Raw genomic sequence first — 21,498 nt, forward strand, 5'->3', positions numbered from 1 at the left:
GAACAAAAATGAAAAAAAAAATAAAAATGGAGTACATTCCGATTTTCGCCTTTGAAAAAGGGAAAAATTAGCAAAAAACAGTTTTTTGCCATTTTTGACTCATTGTATCTTAAGAGCTCTGCATCCTTTTGGGTCCATAATGTGAATAATGAGAAACATTTCTATGGAGTACACATTGATAAATTCATAGCTGAGTTGGATTGCATTGATTAGGAGTTATTACTGCTTAAAATATGAGTTTTATTTTGCGCGATAGAATTTTTCAGCTACTTTGACATGCAATGGTGGCAGAATGATGATAAGAGTGGCAGTCTGAGTAGCTTAGCTGGATTCAGCACCAAAAGTTCTCCTAGTGTGTGAAGTTTCATTGCTGTAGAGTCATTGGAACTGGCTTGGCAATGGATGGAAATCGCCACTTTTTTCAGGTTACGCGCTGTAATCACATGACAACCCCCTAGATTAAGACCTGTAGCTCGTGAACCAAAGCACTTTGAAGCCTAATATTCTGGCTATCTTAGTTTAGGGTCAGGGTCTATCTTTGTGCAAAGTTTCATTGAAATCTGAGATGGTCGACCGGGAGCATTGGTTGAAATGACATGGAATGACCCATATTACAGTTGAAAATGTGAAAAAAATGATCATTTTTTTCCATTTTTTTTCCAGTATTGGTACTTTAAATAAACATACACGAATTATATCGGTCTATTTTTGGAACGTAAATTAAGTACAACATGTGGCGAAAAAACAATGTCAGAATCACTTGGATACGCAAAACCTTCACGGAGTTATGCTATGTTGAACGACATGTCAGATTTCCAAAATCTGGCTCCGTCACTAAGGCGCAAACAGGCTTCGTCACTAAGGGGTTAATGAACAATCTAATGTATAAAAGAAGTGTTTTAAAGAGAAGGGGCACCCAGGGGTACTGGTGAGTTCAGCGATGCTAAGAGTGCAACAACAAGACCAGTTAGAGAATCCACAACAGAAACCTGAGAAAACTGAGGAGCAGAACTCCAAAACATTGTTCAGAATCCACATTAATACTCAACCTTCCCACCTGAGGAACATCCTATCGAAACATTGGGGGATCCTACAAGGTGACCCCTTTCTATCTGACAATATCCCCAGTCGACCTCAAGTGGTACTCGAAGAAATAAAACTGAAAAATATACTGGCACCCTCTCACCAACCCAAATGGAAGATCCTAACTCATATTCCGGGTTCATCCATGTGTGTGTGGAGGGGGGGAGTGAGGGGCATATACGATGCTTTGGGATGTGGCATAGAAAATTGTAAATGCTGCCAGAATATTTGCCACAGCAGGAAGGAGATATTTATACAAGATGTGAATAAAAGTTATATTCTACAATATCTTTTAAACTATGGATGGGGTCTGGCTGAGGAAAAAATCCAAGGCAGCGTTTTTAGAGAAGTTCCAACAATATCCGTTTCTAGCTTAATCCATTGTTTAGACTTCCCGTGGAAGTGCCAGTTGAACGATCTAAGAAGGATAGAGGCTCAAGGCCAGAAGGCCCCGCCCCTCCTGTGGGTTTAGGTTTTGAGAGGGTTCGGTAGCTGATGTGTAAAAGCAGATTGTAGGCATTTAAAAAAATTCACGGGGGGCTGAATAGGCCGAGTCTGGAATAAGTACAACAAGCGAGGGGCGACGTCCATCCTTAGCACATTTATTCCACCAAAACGGGAGATATTTTTTGTCGCAGTTATTCAAGCTCAGATATGTAAAAATATTAAATAGTTAAAGGGGTTTTCCCATTAACTGCAGGTACAATAATTTGTGGAGCGCCTAGTCTACTGATAACATCCTAATGGGACAATTACTTTACCCAATAAACTTACTTTTTATCTTCCACATTGTAGGACGTGTTCTGCGCTGATTTCCTCCCATGCTGTGATGGTAATTTCCTACCTCCAGGGGGCGCTCATACAGCTTATAAGATTACAGAGTGCAGGAGCCAAACGAGCCGTGGATAAGAGCTGCTGACGCCCCCTGCTGTAAACTGCCCTGTACTGCGCTGCAACTACAGTCTGCTGATCATGTGCTGCTGACTGGGGAATAAAGACGCCTTTACAAGCCCGGCACCGCCATTATCAGTGGGCACACATATGTTTGTAGCCATTCACTAACCCAGCTGACTGTTACTTGTACCAAGATGTGGGAAGTTCCTACTGAGCATGCCCAGTCCTTCTGGTTCCAGCAGCAGAGGAGAGGGACATGATAATAGTACTTGCACATGTGCGGAGGCAGCACTGGGGACGGGGGTCCAGGTCTGATAGACTGATTGGATGTTGCAGAGACCCTGACATAGTGCATGGGGTATCAGCTGGGGGCAGATGGAAGGAGCAGCTGAATGCAGAATGAGGATGGCTTCTCCTTACACGGCGCCTGTGGCTCTACCAAAACATTAAGGGGAAATAACATAACTGCTTGTATAGCTTATTGCTGTATATTCCCCGATTATTACAGAACTCCTGACTGATTTGTGCTCGTTGCAGCCTGCAGGCACACGGCGAAGGACCGTCCTGAACTCACTATCCACAGTATCAGGACAGGGATCTGCTCCTTTGTGCAAGGAGGAACAGGAGAAGTAGTGCCAGAACCCTACAGAATGACCCCCAGCAGACTATAAAATAATAATCTTTATTTGTATAGCGCCAACTTGTTCTGCAGCGCTTTCAAGCACAGGAGAAAACAGACAATACAACAAATTACATGTTTTTCTACAATCAATTTGAAACAAACGAGGTGGAGGCGATATAGGCAGTACAGGAATTACATGAGTAAATCAGTTATTAGGAAGAAAACGGGTGGATCGGCAGGGAGGTGCCGGGGTAGAGGTCATATGCAGGGTGGAAGGTGTGGGGAGCTGTAGGGAGGGGCAGGGGGACTAAGTCAGGAGATTTAGTATGCCTCCCTGAAGAGGTGCGTTTTTAAGGCAAGTCTGAAATTTTGTGCATTGTGGATTGTCCAGATGCCTTGGGGTAGAGCTTTCCAAGGGGTTGGGTGCTGCTCTGGTGAAGTCCTGGAGGCGAGCATGTAAGGTTTGTATTAGTGGGGAGTTTAGTCTGCATGTGTTAGCGGATCGGAGTATGTGGGCTGGGTGATAAATGGACAGAAGGGAAGCGATGTGCCATGGGTGAGGCTGAGGAGTTTAAATTTAGTTCTGCAGTGGATGGGCAGCCAATGCAATGACTGGCATAGTTCAGAGGCATCGGAGAAATGGCTGGATAGAAAAATGAGCCTAGCTGGTGTGTCTAATATAGATTGAAGAAGGAGAGTCTGGTGCGGAAAGGCCGTTGAGCAGCAAGTAGCAGTAGTCAAGTTGGGAATGGATGAGGGCGGCAACAAGTGTCTTTAGCATGTCCATGGTGAGGAATAGCCAGATTTAAGCAATATTTCTGAGGCGCAGGTGGCATTTTTGGGACAAACATTGGATGTGGGGGTTGAAGAAGAGGTCAGAGTCTGGTATGACACCCAAGAAGTGGGCATGCTGTCTGGGAGAGGTGCCAGATACCGATATGGAGATATTGGAGGGAGATCGGTAAGCAGAGGGTGGAAACACGAGGTGGTCAGTATTGGAAAGGCTTTGTTTGAGAAAGAGGAAGGACATGGTGTTAGAGACAGCAGACAGACAGTCTGTGGGATTTTGGAGAAATGGTGTTGAGATGTCACAGGAAGAGGCATATAGCTGGGTGTCCTCAGCGTAGATCTGGAATTAGAGGCCGAGTTTGCGGATGGTTTGTCCAATTGGGACTTTAGAGAAGAGTAGGGGACCAAGGTCTGAGCCCTGGGGCACCCCAACAGTGAGAGGAGGTGGAAAGGAAATAGGGCCAGTAAGGAGGGCTGATAGAGCGAAGCATGTTGAGGAGGACTTTGTAGTCAACAGTGTCAAATGCTGCAACAGGTCAAGGAGGATTAGCAGGGAATAGTCGCCTCTCGACTTCGCTGTCATCAGGTCACTACTGACCAAATTGTTGGAAACAGACTCCGCGGGAACCATGAGGGCCCAACATCCTGTAGTGGAAGCTGAGCTCACATCCCAGCACCATGTAGCTTGAATAGCATTTGCCAGAGACACCGGAATTGGCAAGTCCACCATTGGCACCCTGTTCTCTAGGTAGATTTCCCTCATTATATACACACAGAGGTGAGGTAGATTCCCCTCAGTATATACAGCCAGAGGTGAGGTAGATTCTCCTCAGTATATACACCCAGAGGTGAGCTAGATTCTCCTCAGTATATACACCCAGAGGTGAGCTAGATTCTCCTCAGTATATACACCCAGAGGTGAGCTAGATTCTCCTCAGTATATACACCCAGAGGTGAGCTAGATTCTCCTCAGTATATACACCCAGAGGTGAGCTAGATTCTCCTCAGTATATACACCCAGAGGTGAGCTAGATTCTCCTCAGTATATACACCCAGAGGTGAGCTAGATTCTCCTCAGTATATACACCCAGAGGTGAGGTAGATTCTCCTCAGTATATACACCCAGAGGTGAGGTAGATTCTCCTCAGTATATACACCCAGAGGTGAGGTAGATTCTCCTCAGTATATACACCCAGAGGTGAGGTAGATTATCCTCAGTATATACACCCAGAGGTTAGCTAGATTCTCCTCAGTATATACACACAGAGATGAGGTAGATTCTCGAAAGTATATACACAGAGAGGTGTGCTAACATCTCCTTAGTATATACACAGAGAAGCATTAGATTCTCTTCAGTATATGCACAGAGAAGTGTTAAATTTTCCTCAGTATATACACATAGAGGTGAGGTAGATTCTCCTCAGTATATACACATAGGATGAGGTAGATTATACAAATCATTTCCTTAAGCTTTATGTATCACAGATTTTTTCAAGCTTAGAATTGAATACTCAAGTTGTGACCCCTTTACTTTTCCTATGTAGGATCTAAAGAATGGTCATTGCAAATTTAACACTTGTACGACACTGGGAAGTTACATAACATAGGGGGTCACTTACTTTTGCACTTAGCATTGTATAATCAAGTTGTGAATGTTTTAGTTTTCCTATTTAGGACCAAAATAATGGTCATGCCAAATTTTATGTTTGTACGACACCAGGAAGTAAGAGAGTTAATGGCCAGTCAGTGAGTGTTTTCATCTTTATATATATATATATATACTAGCTGATATACCCGGCTTCGCCCGAGTTAATTTAGTACAGGTGTTTACATGTTGTTTGCAGGGAAAATGAAGTCATAGTTACTTGAAAACCAAGGAATAAAATATGTATACACATATAGGAGTGTTAGATTCTCCTCAGACTGTATGTAGCAATGTCCCTCTGCAGAATGTGCAACCTCTACCACTCTCCTCAGATTTTACTTTTAAAGGTAACGCCCCTTTTTATTCAAATTTACCCCCAGACTGGAGGTTGTAGCCCCTTCTTAGCCTTAGAGGCTCCATCCCTGCAGTGCATGGCCGCTTCCTTATGTACTTTATAGCCTTTCAGTATATACTCATAGATGTGAGGTAGATTCTCCTGAGTATATATACACAGAGATCAGTTAGATTCTCCTCAGTATACAAATCATTTCCCTAGGCTTTATCGTTTCTGAGAAAAGAACTATGTAATGTATGGCGGCTTTTCAGTTTTTCACGCTTAGAATTAAATATTGAAGTTGCAACCCCTTTACTTTCCCCTTTGGGACATAAAGAATGGTTGTGGCAAATTTCATGTTTGTGCAGTTCATACGTGTGTTATTAGTTACATTACATATGAGGTCACTTACTTTGGCGCTTAGAATTGAATAATCAAGTTCCCACCTCTTGACTTTTCCTACTTACAACCCAAAGAATGTTCATGCCAAATTTCACGCTTGTACGACTCCGGGAAGTAATATAACATAGGGGGTAACTTATTTTTTGCACTTAACATTGAATAATCGAGTAATGACTCTTTTTCCTATTTTGGACCTAAAAAATCGTTGTGCCAAATTTCATGTTTGTCCGACATCGGGAAGTTAGAGAACTAGTGGCGAGTCAGTCAGTCAGTGAGGGCTTTTGCCTTTATATATATATAGATTTTGGCTGAATAAGGCAATATAGAGCTGAAAACCCCGACAACACAGACTCTTCTCTACATGTAGTCTCACCTGGGGGGTTATCTGTAGGGATCTCCTCCTTACACGGCTGATCCCCCCTCACATGTGTCTCTGTAGCATCAATAGGGATCAGATCTTCCTCCAGTTTCACCAGCTGTGAAATAAATATTGTAAAAGTCATCACACAGTTGGAGAAGTCGTGTGGAAGGATTTATATGGCCAGAAAAGGTCATTAATTAGTATGAGGAGCCGGAATGACATGACAGCAGTAGTGATCTGGGCCAAATAGCTGCAGGTCTCCTGTATAACTCCAACCTGTTGCTTCTTTATTCCAACTAGAAGTCTCCAGAACCAGAAAATAGTGATAAGATGCGGAGATCTAATGTCTGCGGTCGGCTGTAATCCTGCCATCTCCAGCTTTCTCATTACACAAGTATCAATCATATAATAAGACTAAACACAAGACCTTCCCAGCCGTCCTACAGACCAGAGGGGAGATTTCATGAGACCTTCTCTCCATCTACCTGATCATCCTGTGGAAGAAGAGGCCGGGGACAACTCTCCGCTGCTGCTCTCTTACTGGATCTACCTGCAGAAAACACAGACAGCCACTGAATTCATTCTCTACATACAAATAATAAAGGCCATGTGGATTTAGTCCTGTCTATTACCTGGTGATGGAGGGGGCTGGTGGTCCGCCATCATGAAGTCCTTGTACAGATCCTTGTGTCCTTCTAAATACTCCCACTCCTCCATGGAGAAATAGACAGTGAAGTCCTGACACCTTATAGGAACCTGACAACACAATGATACCATCATCACCCAGACACGTTATACCGCCATAGCGTTACTGTATAATGTCCCAGCATTCCCAGCAGCATCACCTTTCCAGTCAGCAGCTCAATCATCTTGTTGGTGAGTTCTAGGATCTTCTGCTCATTGATCTTCTAAAGTATCAGGGGGCGAGGTGAAGGCCCTGTGATTGGGCTCAGGGGTCTTCCCCATCCATCAGACACCGGGGCCTGACAGCCATCACTAGAAGTCTTCTTCACTACCGTGTAATCCTGTTTATGGGGAGACACATCCATAAATATCCCTGCAGACATTTCTAGAGTCCTCCCAGTCTGGTCCGGCAGTTATGTCGGCTCTTCACATCTGTGTTCCTCAGTTCTGTTGTTCTGTGAGGGCACGTGTATATATTGCTATATGTTTTTATATCTTTAGACCTGCGTGCAAATTCTATGCAATGCTTTGTGACAAAAAACCTAATATTCAAAATATGTAATATGCATTCTTAAAAAATCATATCAGATACGACAAAGGCTTCTGCAAGGCGGAGAAGACTGTGTCTTGGAAAATTGCAAAGAGGAACAGGATAGAACGGCGATTAGCTTGGCAGTTTAAGGAACTTGCAACATCTTGCTCGAAGGACTGAGAGAAAAAGAGAAGTGTCTGCTATGAATAAGGAACATGTGATTGATACAGCCGCCTGTCTGATTAACTTTTGCTATGGACAGTATTATGGACATATATAGTGACTAGCTGATATACCCGGCTTCGCCCGAGTTAATTTGGTACTGGTGTTTATCTGGTGTTCACACGGAAAATCTTATGAAGTCGTGGTTACTTTAGAGATACTGAGGAAAAACATATGTTCACCATTTTGCATAGTTCTACCCAGGAAACACCATGTGGAGGCAACCATGCGACGTTTCCTTTATATAAAATGACATCAGGAAGTGAGAGAATTAGATTACATACATAAAATTTGGACACTAATTCTTTTGCGCTTAGAATTGAATAATCGAGTTGGGACCCATTAGCTTTTCCTATTTATGACATAATCAATGCTCGTGCCAAATTTCATGTTTCTATGACATTGGGAAGTGAGAGATTTAGATTATGTACGTAAAATTTGGACACTAATACTTTTGCGCATAGAATTGAATAATGGAGTTGGGACCCATTAGGTTTTCCTATTTATGACATAATCAATCGTCGTGCCAAATTTCCCGTTTCTATGACACCGGAAAGTGAAAAAATTACATTCCACACGTAAAATTTTGACGCCAATTCCTTTGTGCTAGAATTGAATAATCAAGTTGGGACCTATGAACTTTTCCTATTTATGACATAATCAATGCTCGTGCCAAATTTTTTAAGTTTCTATGTGAGAAAATTACATTCCGTACGTAAAATTTGGACGCTAATTCTTTTGCGCATAGAATTGAAAAATTGAGTTGGGACCCATTAATTTTTCCTATTTATGACATAATCAATGCCCATGCCAAATTTTAAGTTTCTATGACATTGGGAAGTGAGAGATTTAGATTACGTACGTAAAATTTGGACGCTAATTATTTTGCGCATAGAATTGAATAATCGAGTTTGGACCTATTAACTTTCCCTATTTATGACATATTCAATGCCCGTGCCAAATTTTAAGTTTCTATGACATTGGGAAGTGAGAGATTTAGATTACGTACGTAAAATTTCGACGCTAATTCTTTTGCGCTAGAATTGAATAATCGAGTTGGGACCCAATTACTTTTCCTATTTTGGATATAATCTATGCTTCTGCCAAAATTCATGTTTCTACGACATTGGGAAGTTGGAGATCTTTTGGCGAGTCAGTCAGTGAGTCAGTCAGTGAGTCAGTCAGTGAGTCAGTCAGTGAGTCAGTCAGTGAGTCAGTCAGTGAGTCAGTCAGTGAGTCAGTCAGTGAGTCAGTCAGTGAGTCAGTGAGGGCTTTCAGCTTTATATATATAGATGCTATATATCTGGACCAATGAGATGCTATATGCTTTGTGTAGCAACAGGAGGGTATAAAGCCCTGTGTAAGCCAGTAAAGTGTTGGCCATTACTCCCGTACAGGGAAGCATACCAGACCTGTCTGTGGTGTTTTTCCTTTACTGTCGACAGCGGGACATTAGGGTGGGTTTTGACTGATGCTGTACTGATTGATTACCCTGACAGTTCTATTCTGTTGGCTGTTTGACATTTTACCAGCTGCAATAATTTCCAGCATTCCGGCCGTCTTCACACTTGGCTGCAGCATTTACAGTACAGGCCATGCAGGGGAGATTTATAAAATGTCTTTCACGCGGTGCCGGTATTTTCTATAACAAATCTACTTAGTCTTTGAGAACTGCGGCAGATTCTAAATCCGCAGCGAGACTATTTATACTACGGATTTATGCTGCGGATTTTGAACCCCTGAAGAACAAAGGATAAAATCCACAGAAGTTTGGCAAGTAAGTCCGCAGCATAATACGAGCCATTTAGGCCACCTGCACACGAACGGATTTGCATTAAGGACTCCATGGCCGATGTCTGCACCAAATACCATCCATAGCATGCTACGGAAAAACGCTTTTTCCTGCACACTTACGGAAACAAATTGCGGTTTCCACGAGCGGAGGAAATATCGCAGCACATTTCATTTTCGTGTGATGTCTGCATGGATGGCTTCCATTTAAGTCAATGGAAGCTACTCGACCCGCGGTCCATCCGCAACTGACATTGCAGGCAGGTCACAGATTCCAATTCATCACCTAGCGACGGTGTGGGGGGAAAAATTGAGGAAAAATAGCTGTACAGTGCATGTCCGACAGCGAGCCGTGTGGACCATCCGCAGTACAGATGAAGAACAGAATAGACAGGTACGAGCAGATGCCGGCCGGGCACAGGGTCAGACTCCACTGTGGGCTACCGCATACAGAAATCAACCTCTTTGTGTGCAGGCGGGCTTAGATGTGGATTTGGCCCCTGCGTATTTACTGTGTAGTAGCTGCAAGCTACCACTGTGGAAAGTCCGTAGTAATCATGCTTCATGTGAAGGTGGCAGAAGGACTGAATCGGCAGTAAGTCCTCTGACGTAGATGTGACCAGAGACTGACATAGATAAGAATGATGGAACGTGACGTCATACTCAGAATCTCTCACCCACTGACGTACCGTTCATGGTCGCAGGGGTCGCAATAGCGATGCGGTGCCTGCACAGAGGGGGCCCAGAGGCCACCCTCCGCCATATACAAATGCACATACATTGCATTACTGGCTTGTCGTACTGCCAGCCGCGTGATTATTACGCTGCAGCAGACAGTGCGAGTCAGACAACAGCAGAGCAGAAGAGGAGGAGGGTGGAGGAGAGAGGCAGGCAGGCACACACATAACATGGCTCGGAACAGAGGAAGCTGATGATAATGTCATACCCCTGCACTCCCGCACAATGTACAGCTTCTCTGTGCCTGCTGGTCTCCTCACACAGAGAACTGGTCCGGGGTATGTACCGATCTGTCTCTCTCATCTAGTTATCTGTCTCTCTCATCTATCTATCTAATGACCTATCACTCTCATTTATCTATCTCTCTTATCTATCTATCTACCAAGCTCGCTCACCTACCTACCTATCTATCTCTCATCTAGCTACCTACCTCATCTATCTACCTACCTATCTCTGTCATTTATCTATCTACCTACCTCTCTCATCTATCTGTCCATCTACCTACCTATCTCTCTTGTTAGTGCAATTTTTGCTATTCGATATACTGTGGGTGCCATATTAGATAGGAATAATGTACAGGCCTGGAGACCCTTTTAAAAGAGCACACGTCTAAATCATGTGTGCCAAGGTTCTCCTTTTATTTAGGCGGGTAAAAGTTTATATAAGGTTTTAAATCAGGAAGTTAGGTAATTTAGGATACAGTTACATGATTTTGTGTGCTGGTAGGTCATTCTCACAGGGAGGTATTTGTGAGGTAGCTGTGAGATCATTTACCCGGGAGGAGCTTCCCTTGAGCATGCTCTATTCATTCTTGACTTGTTGTCTGAAGGAAATACTTCCTGTGTTTCTCTCCAACCAGCCATTTCCTGTCCCTTTACATAAAGGCATTCCTAGATAGGTTTTCAACTGGTTAAAAACCAGTTTGACCATTTTTTGGACACAAAGCACTGCTCCTTCAATTCTCGTGGAGGGGGGGGGGGGGGCGATGTTCCCTTCCCCCAGAGGATTAGATTAGAGACACAATATAGCATCTTCATAGCTTATAAAAATACAGAAAATACAGACAAGATGGTGAACCTCTCAGCCATCTACCACACTCTCATCTACCTACCTCTCTCATCTATCTATCTACCTTATCTGTCCATCACTGCTATATAGTTATGCATCTCCCTGTATAGACTGTATATAATTGCACATTTTGCACACAATTAAAAAATGCATCAAAAACACCTGCAGTTTCTTATAGTGTATGCGGCATCTTAAAAACGTATGTGGTCTTTGAATACCGCATGCAGTTTGTTAAAATGTATTCTTTTATTTTATTTCAAAAGTATAACAAAAAGCATGAACACACCCTAAGGCCGCTCTCACACATGCGTTCAGAAAACACAGTTCTAAATTGTGGCATTTTTACTGCAATTTCCAGCGGAGTTTTTGAACGCATGGTACAACATTTGACAGCGCTTCTAAATGCACCCCACCATTGTGATGCGTGAGGAGGTACGTTAAAAAACACAAAAATAGAACAGACAGCTCTCGAAAATCGTGGCATTAGGAACACTGCATTCAAGCTCAGGTCTGAGTAACCCCATTAAGGTCAATAGGAGCATTGTACGGTGGTTAGCATGACGCTCGGGGCGCCATGGTAATAGCGGTAAAGAGCAGTGTGGGAGAGTGGCCTAAGGGGCTACAAACAAGTTTTCCTGTAGTGCAGGATTTAGGCATGGGTACAGGGGGTGGGGGAGGCCCTGAGCTGAACTTTTGCACCCGGGCCCCTGAGCCTTTAGGTACGCCCCTGCTCTCACCTCTCCTGTAAGCTGAAAGAGTATCTCTACGGTGAGGGTGAATAAACTCTCCGCCATCTTTTCGCGGTTCCTATCCATCCTTGTCAGGTCAATCAGGATAATTATCTGATATAGAAGATATCAGCCGAGGATCCTGAAAGGGAAGAAGACGAGACAATGTAACATCATACAAAATCCGCTATAATAATACAATTACCGGGCATTCCCCCCTCTTCCCTTCCGCACCTCCGCTGAGCCACAACACAGCCCCCTCCACACCCCACTGCTCGGCCCCCACTGCTGACCCCCAGTTCATTAGCACCATTATCAGCCATCTTCTGTCTTCCTGACAGACAGGACTGCCACACAGCGCCACGCTGTTCACAGCATTACCTGACTTGTCCCACAAGTTACTGAGAGGTTATTGGGGAAGTGTCAGGATGGACAGAGTGTGCAGGGACTAGTCGTAGCTGGAAGAAGTCTTCATGGCGGTCTGGGCCCAGAGAAAGAAGATAAATGGATGACCACAATCAGAGGACACATCACCTGTGATCACTGAAGGTAACTGCACTGTAATCACTAATACTGGAGGTAACTGCACTGTAATCACTATCTCTGTGTACAGCTGGTATGTTTTAGAGCTCTACCATCACTCTGAGGGGATCAGTAAGCTTCCAACACACAAGGATACATGGAATACAAGAACTTCTTAATGTGTGCATTTCTCCTTATATCTACATTAGTTAATCACATTGCAGTGAGGCTACATTCACACAAGGAGCTTTAGAAGAGGTTTTAGAAAGTCTGTGAAGAGCAGCTTTCAAAAAACAAAAACACCCCAAAAATGGTTAAAAAAATAAAGCAGGGGGGGCGTGGCCAGCTAATGAAGGCGTAGGACACATCTCTGCTCGGCTCCAGCACCCGGTCCTAGTTATCCTTAATGCAGATGACCCAGACCCGGCTTTTAACGGACATGCCGAGGGCGAAGAAGAGGGGAGCATCACAGACCTCCCTGGAGGACCCCAGAAGAAATATAACCGTCTTCCTGAGAAGAACAGCGGGAGCAGAGTCCCACGCGGCCGCTCCCAAGATGGCGCCCGCAGCACTTCCAGCGCGGCAATCAAGCCCTGAATCAGACCTCGACCAGCAGCATGGAGCGAGAGCCCAGGGCAGACCTGGAGGCCGCGGTAGTCTGACAGCAGACCCTGGAACTACCAGCCACCACCACAGCGGAAACAGCGGAAAATCATCCGCGGGAAGAGATACCCCGATACCTGCTGGTGGCCGCACAGAGGGGAGAAGAGGAGGAGCGGCATGCCGGGACGGAGACTCAGCACCCATGGCAGCGGGAAGCGAATCCCCGGTACTCACCAGCGGCCTCGCGAAGGGAGTGAGAAGAGGAGCGGCGAACCGGGACAGAGGCACAGCTTCCAAGACGGCGGGGAGTGAACCCCAGGTACTCGCCGGCGGCAGTGAAGAGGGGGGGGAGGAGCAGCGAGCCGGGACAGAGGCACAGCATCCAAGGCGGCAGGAGCGGTGAGTGCAGCTGGCAGGCCAGCTACAGAGGAGTGGTGAGACATAAGCAGCCCAGAGCCGGGGTCCCCTGGGGCAAACGTAGCCCCCCCTCACATTACTATGGAGAAACCCTCAGGAGAAGAGGAGAAAAAGCATGGAGCACAGGAGGAAGGAGGCCCACATCAGCCCCCCTTGTCCAAAGGGTCCCTAATGCCACAGAGGGAGACAGCAACGACCCCTATGAGCAGTAAGCCCTGTGCAGGAGAGAAACCAAATAAGGGACTCCCGCAGCACACAGAGAATGGGGGAGAACCCCCACAACAAGGTTCACCCCAGACCAGCGCCCGCTCCCCACCAACGCACGGCTCCATGTCACTGCTCAGCTCCCCACCTCCGCACAGTTTCTTAGAATTGTACTCCGGGCAGAGAGGCCCTACCATTGGCTCCGCAAACAGCCCTTACCCTTACCCCAACAAGCCAGCTACAGTAACGTCTCAGCCGCAGCAAAGTGACCCACTGCCGCTAAAAAAAGCGCTGTTCAGAAGAGGCCCAGACAGACCGATTCCCAGGCCACAACAAAACCCAAATCGACCCGGGGTCAAACGACCAGGGGGAACCCAGTAACAGAGAGAGTCAAATATCAACACTTAGACAATCCACCCAGATCCCAACCCCCACCCCCCACCCCACCGGGTGGAAGATGAAGACTGGGATTGGAAAAAACGCCTCAAGGCTCTGCCGACCCAGGACCACATTGATGCTCTATTCCAGCAACTGGAAGACGCCTGTAAGGAAGATATGGCTTTCCTGCAACACTAGATCCGACAAATAGGCCAGAGAGTAGAGGCAGTAGAAGAGGCGCAGGAGAAGAACACTGAAACCCTAGAAGCCCATAATCAGGAACTACACTTACACTCTCAACAGATAATGAAGCTCCAAACCCACCCCTCCTTAGCCCCCACTCTCCCACTTAGGGCTAATAGTTAGTTGAAGGTGTTATTTTCTGCCAAGCTTAGGCAGACCTTTAGTTCTAGGGGATCTACAGTGGCCCCTTTTCGTTTCCGTTTACATTTATGTTGTATGTTTCGCCCTTCTGTTTTCCCCCCACTTCCTCTTTCCTCATGTGCCCTTCCACTGCCCGTCCCCATCCCCTCCAACCCATTCAAGAGAGAAAGAAAGCACCCACCCACCCCCATACTGAATTCTGCATAGCGAATTTAACCTTTTGCTCATTCAATACTAAAGGGCTGAACAGCCCACAGAAAAGAAGACAGCTCCTCTACCATCTCCACAGAAAAAAGGTGATGGTGGCTCTGTTGCAAGAGACCCATTTCAAAATGGGGTGTGTGCCAATCTGTTCCTCCACGTACTACCCAACTTGGCGACATGGCCCCGACCCCCTCAGAAAGGCGGGAGGAGTCTGCATCGCCCTTCATAGAACCCTCCAGAATCAACAAATCGATTCAGTGATCGACCTGGGAGGAAGGTATATTTTCCTCAAGCTGGAAATACTAGGCTTTGTAATCACCTTTGCCAATATTTATCTCCCAAACCAGAACCAAGTACCTTTTGCAACAAGAGTGCTGAAGGCCCTGACCAACTTCGCAGATGGATCAAGACTAATTCTGGGTGGAGACCTCAACATGGTAATGGACCCCGCCGTGGACTCCTCTTCGTATAAGTCCTTCGTCTCCCAATCAGCAACCAGGACTCTTAAGAAAAAATTAGACACACTACAGCTAGTTGACTTATGGAGAATCCTACATCCAGAGTCTCGGGACTATACTTTTTATTCAGCAGCTCACAACTCCTACAGCAGGACTGATTATCTCCTGATCTCACATAGTCTTCTTGATAGTGCCCCGTCCTGCTCACACGGAGACCTATCATGGTCGGACCATTCCCCAGTCTTTGGAGGTCTAGCGGGCTGGTGATCTACCCCAAGATACTAGTCCTGGAGACTAAATGATAATCTCCTAAGAGGCCCCATCTGTGTCGCCGCAATTAGAAAAGAGATTGAAATCTTCAAAGAGTCACATCTAGCAGATCAAACACCCGCGCTAATAAAGTGGGAGACACTTACATGTATCCCAAGAGGTGTGTTAATCTCCCAAGGTTCCAGTATCAAAAAAGAAAGATCCGCTACCCTGTCGGGCCTACTAGCCTCTCTGAGAGCCAAGGAAACTGCTAACAAATGCAAACAAAGCGAAGTCCTGAGATCAGAAATCTCATCAATCCGACAACAGATCCTTGAGATTTTAGACCAGCGCTCGTTGGCCCTCAGAGACAAGCTTAAAAAAGGGTCATTTGAGTATGGAGACAAATGTGGGAACCGATTTGCCAGAACCCTCCACCCCAGGGCCCACTTACGTATATACCCAAAATACAATCTACCAGCGGCCAACTGATCCACAACACCAAAGACATCCTAGAGGAATTTAAATCTTACTGTGATAATCTCTATAATATCACCACAGACACCCAATCCACAACACCACTGCTTAAAAGCGAGATAGACACTTATCTATCCAATCATGCACCCAAGAGCCTGGCATCTGCGGCGGCGGATGAACTAGATCTAGACTTTTCACCCCAAGAACTATTAAATATAATCCAAAATCTAAAAGTAAATAAGAGTCCAGGGCCAGATGGCTATACGGACAGATTCTATAAACTATTTGCCGAAGAACTCTCCCCAATAGCTTTAGAAGTATTTAACCCAGTAAATAGAGGATGCCCATTCCCCAAACAGGTAAGGCAAGCCCATATCACCATCATCTTCAAACCGGGAAAGGACCCCTCGGCCTGCGGGAGTTATAGACTGATATCGCTAATAAACGTCGATGTTAAGATGTTTGCCAAACTGATAGCAAACAGACTCCAGAACCTAATCCCTAGACTGATCCACTTGGAGAAAGTTGGCTTTGTCCCAGGCAGAGAGACAAGGGACAACACCATCAAAACGATTTCCCTAATAGCCAGAGCCAAAGCAGCAAAAACCCCTTTATGTCTCCTTTCAATTGACGCGGAAAAGGCATTTGATAGGGTAAGTTGGGCCTTCCTCTCTGCCACTTTGGGAAAAATTGGACTGGACCCACGGATTCTCCAGTGGATCATGGCCCTATACCAAGACCCTACGGCTAGGATCAGAATAAATGGAACCCTGTCTGACCCGCTCAGAGTGAGCAATGGGACGAGGCAGGGGTGTCCCCTCTCCCACTTTCTATACATCCTAACCATGGAGACCCTAGCCAACGCCATTCAAAGTAATGACTCAATTAAATGCGTCAGAGTCAGCTCCTCGGAACACAAAATGGCACTATATGCCGATGATTTATTGTGGTATCTATCCAACCCCCGAGTCGGCATGCCCGTACTTCTAAAGGAATTTGAAAAGTTCGGAAGGATCAAAAATTACAAAATTAATGCGCAGAAATCAGAGGCCCTAAACATTTCTCTCCCGCAGGCCGAGGTCTCCCACTTGGAGTTGGTACTCCCCTTTCGCTGGGTTGGTTCCCACTTAAAGTATCTGGGAGTCGATATCCCCGCAGAGCTATCACTAAGCTTTAAACTAAACTTCACTCCCTTTGCTGAGAAACTCGAGAGAGAGAGACCTTAGCAAATGGAGCCCCCTATATCTCTCATGGAATGGTCGAGTCAATGCAATTAAAATGGATGTATTGCCCCAATTTCTATATCTCTGTCAAACAATCCCGATCGGGCTCCCAAGAACATTCCTGAAAAAAATCAGATCCCTAATTTCCAACTCCGTTTGGAAAGGACGCAAACCGCGTCTGCGTTACTCACTGCTAAAGAGGGGAAAAGAAAAGGCGGGCCTGGGCCCCCCGGACTTTTTCATCTACCAGAAGGCTAACATTGCAAATTGCGTCCTAGACATCCTTAAAAGTAGATATAGAACATGCAGGTGAAATAGATGGCCTATACGGAGCCCCCTGGATTTTGCCCAAATGGATTAAGTCTATACCCAACATCTCCCCCTTTGGCCTACAACTATTTAAGACATGACCGAGTTTTGCCCCCCAATATAGACTGGTCACAATCCCAGGCCCCCTAACCCCGCTCATAGCAAATCCCCTATTTGAAGCTACTATAAGCCAGAAGGGACTGCTGTCTATCCCAGCGGAGCGAACCCCCAGACTGAAGGACGTAGTGATGCAGACGGGCCTGGAACCCATGACCGAGATCTTAGACCAGTCCCCACCTCAGCCAGGGTCCTGGCTTCAATACCTGCAGCTGAGAGGCTTTGTGAGTACGCTGATTCCAAAAGAAAACCTGACGGCGCCCCTGACGGAGTTTGAGCAACTCTGCATATCAAGCCTAAGCCAGAGGCACATGATCTCCATGTTATATAAGATGTTGCTGGATCGGGAGACGAAGGAGGAGACCCCGAACTACAGGGAGGCCTGGGAACGGGAATTAGGGGAAAGCATCACGGAGGAGGACTGGTGTAACATTTGGGCCCTAACCCACAAGCTATCCACAGCTGGAAAAATACAAGACTCTGGTAGGACTGTCGACCAGTGGCTGACCTATGGGACGAGGTGACAATTATATAACTATATAACCACATCAACCACTCAAGAGTGATAATGACACCGAAACTAGCCCTGCTCTCACTGTTCCCGGGCAGCAAGAGAGAGCCCTAAATTAAGTCTCCTAAAAAATTTCATATTACCAGTGAGAAGACGCATCCCAAGGTTCTGGCGCTCTCCAACCGTTCCACCTAGGGGCATGTGGGTTGAAGAACTCCACAACCTCATGAGATTTGACGAACTGGGAGCCGAAGACCCAAAATCTTGGGAAGCATACTACAAGACATGGCAGTCATGGGTAGCGTTCAGAGGGTCGGACGACCTTAAACGATGGTTAGATCAAGGCTCACTTGACTAAACCACCACCCGGACCGGCGTTCACAGGACTCTCCACCCAGAGTCATTCCTCTGCATTTATTTCTCCTTCCAACCCCCACTCCCACCCCCCCCCTTTCATCCTCGTCTATTTCCCTTCCCCCTCCCCTTCTGTCCATGTGTGTGTTTTAGATAAGATAAGTTTACATGAATGGAAAGGTGGTACTGCTCCTACAATCTTAACCCCTTAGTGACGGCCCCAATGAGAAACTACGTCCTGTCTGAGTGGGCTTTAATCCTAGAGGACGTAGTATTATGCGTCCTCTTAGGATTAATGCCCCTCAGGCTCAGGACGTGACAGCTCCATGCTGTCGGTGCCCGCAGTTAGCCGACAGCATTGAGCTGTCATCCCGGGCAGCGGGCAGTCCCCCCGGCATCGCGATTGGCGCTATCCAATGGATAGTGCCGATCGCAATAAAGTTTTTAAAAAAGTGAAAAAGTTAGATATTCAGCTGCCCTGATGGATCAGATCCATCAGGGCAACTGAAAATACTCACCCGGCTTGTCCGCGATATCCCACGGTCAATGGGTCCTCCGGGCCCCGGCGCCGCTCTTCTGTGCATGCGCGCCAGACGTATGACGTTACACGCATGCGCAGAAGGCCGGGAGCCCCGGCAGATTCAAAATCTCCTGGCTCCCGGCTCCTGAAGGTAGCCGGAAACCAGGAGATGTCCCCGGGATAGCGGCGATCGCGGAAAAGTTTTTAACATTTTTTAAAAAGTGTCAGTTTCACCTCCCCTCATGGATCGGATCCATGAGGGGAGGTGAACATCCTCACCTCAGGTCCTCCAGCGATGTCCTGATCTCCCGGGACCCGAGGTCCCCTTCTGAGCATGCGCACCCAATGTAAATCATTGGGCACGTGCACAGAGGGGCTCGAGCCCCGGGAAATTTAAAATCCCTCTGCTCCTGGCTGCCATGTGTACCCCGGAGCAGAGGGATGTCACCAGGGACATGATCACTGTTATCCAATGGATAACAGTGATCCTGTAAAGTAAAAAAAAAATTAAAAAGTAAAAAAATGTTAAAAATGCTTACGTTTTCATCTCCCCTCATGGATCATATCCGTGAGGGAGGATGAAATTACATACCTAAGGCTCCCGGAATTTATCAGCGGACCTTACCCCAGCTTCTGCGCACGCGCCCGTCGCCAAAATGACAGACGCATGCACAAAAGCCGTGGATTGCCAGGGGAATTTAAAAATCTCCCTGCTCCTGGCTACAACACTTAGCCGAGAGCCCAGAGATTTCACGGAGAGCCGCAGTGAGCGGTTCCTGATCACGTGTTCGCCGTTATCCAATGCATAATGGCAACCACGTCAAAGTAAAAAAAAGGTGAAGCTTCATCTCCCCTCACTGATGCGATCGGTGAGAGGAAATGAAACTTTTTACCGTAGGCCTCCGTATTTAAACCCCGACGTGAACTTCCTCCGTGAACTTTCCTGGATTCTGCACATGCGACCACCAGCAAAACACCGGACACATGCGCACGAGTCGGGGGGCCCAGGAAATTTTAAATCTCCTTACTCCCAGCGATCAATGGTCGCCGAGAGACTAGAGCAGTGACTTTGTTGAGCGGTCGCCGGTCACGTGATAAAAAGGTAGCGATCTACCTTAGGCCGGTCTCACATGACTGGATAGGAATTACAGATTCTGCATGCGTCTGATCCGCGGTAATACACAGATCAATCGCATTGGATTACACAATTCCGCTCACATTAGTGGGTCGGAATTACGTAATCCACTCGTAGAAAAGAGAACGCAGCAAGTTCCAGGAGCAGCTTGTTGAGCACCCTCTGTGTGAGAGCACCGCACCTCATCAAACTTACGAAGACTCACAGAGCGCCATTTTTTACACCCCATACCTGCCGCTGAGGTCACGAAATACCCCCCCAAAAAGCATGAGAGGAGGGGGCATACCCGGTTTTATTGCCCCATGTACCCATCCCAACCAGCCTCCGTAATTACCCCTGTCTTCGGAAATACCACATAGTTCACATTATTACTTTTATCTAAGGTTTGGGAATGCCGAAAAGGGTGCGGACGGGGAGAAATTTTTAAAACGTGTCAATTTTTATTCCGCACAAGTGGGCAATGGGGCCAGGAATTTATTCATTTGTGCCCTGCAATCCAACGGGTGTTCCCTCCATTACAGGCCTTGCTATGTGTCCTGTAAGTAGATTAGGGCCACAATGGGTATGTTTCTGAACACGGGACAAATGGGGGAATCCATTTTGGGGTGAACGTCTTCATTCCTGTGTACACTGTACAAAAAAACTGTTTTTAAATTGACAAAATTGCCAAAAAAATGAAAATCGTAATTTTTTCCTTCTGCTTTGCTTAGATTCATTCAAATACTGTGGGGTCAAAATACGCAGTAGCCACCTAGATGAATTCATTAAGGGGTCTAGTTTTCAAAATGGGGTCATTTCGGGGGCGTGGCCTGAAGAGCACCGAAACGGACGCTGCACACTAATCTCCGCTCGGCAAGAGCACTCAAAAGCGGATAAAAAGCACCAGCAGAGGAAAAACAAATCACCCCAGGGAGCCCAACAACGCACCTGAGGTGAAGGATGACAAGGAGAAGGACATCCAAATCAGTCCCGACCAGACTGGAGACTTTCTTCACGGCGCGCGGAGCAGCAGCTGATATGGTTGCTGAAGAGGCTTCCTGCTCCGGCGCTCGGGAAGGGATGACAAGCGGCTGTAAAGATAAATCATCAGAGAAGGAGAAACAGCAGGGGGCTGTCGGAAGAACTAATACAGCGGAGGACACCTCTCAGCAGCAGGTGAGGGATAAGGATGTGGAGGAGGGAAAGAAGAAGGGGGGCACAGATGCAGAGCTCTCTCCCATTAAGATGGCTCCGACCACGCTGCTCCAGGAGCGTTCATCTCCCTCCCCCACAGGCAGCCCAGAGAAGCAGAGACAGAAAATGTCTCCTGCTGAAGAAATTGAGGCCAGCTCTGCTACATTCCTCAAGAAGGATGAAGGGAATGTCATTAAAAGCCTTTCTGCACTTGACAGACCAGTGACAGAACTGTACATCAAAGAGTTAGTGATGGCTCTCAGTGACACTATTCACGCCGACATTAAAAGCCTAACCTCTAATCTAAACGCATCAGTATCAGAAGTTAAGAATAGACTGGAAAAAACAGACAACAAACTGGAAGAAA

The 21,498-nt window shown here is 46.3% G+C and overlaps 1 pseudogene; it reads right to left on the minus strand.

The window, feature by feature from the left end:
• LOC136624340 (oocyte zinc finger protein XlCOF7.1-like) overlaps positions 1-21,498 on the minus strand; it is a 323,662-nt pseudogene that overhangs the window by 11,490 nt on the left and 290,674 nt on the right.

This window comes from Eleutherodactylus coqui, chromosome 4 (genome assembly GCF_035609145.1).
Source record: "Eleutherodactylus coqui strain aEleCoq1 chromosome 4, aEleCoq1.hap1, whole genome shotgun sequence".
NCBI lineage: Eukaryota > Metazoa > Chordata > Amphibia > Anura > Eleutherodactylidae > Eleutherodactylus > Eleutherodactylus coqui.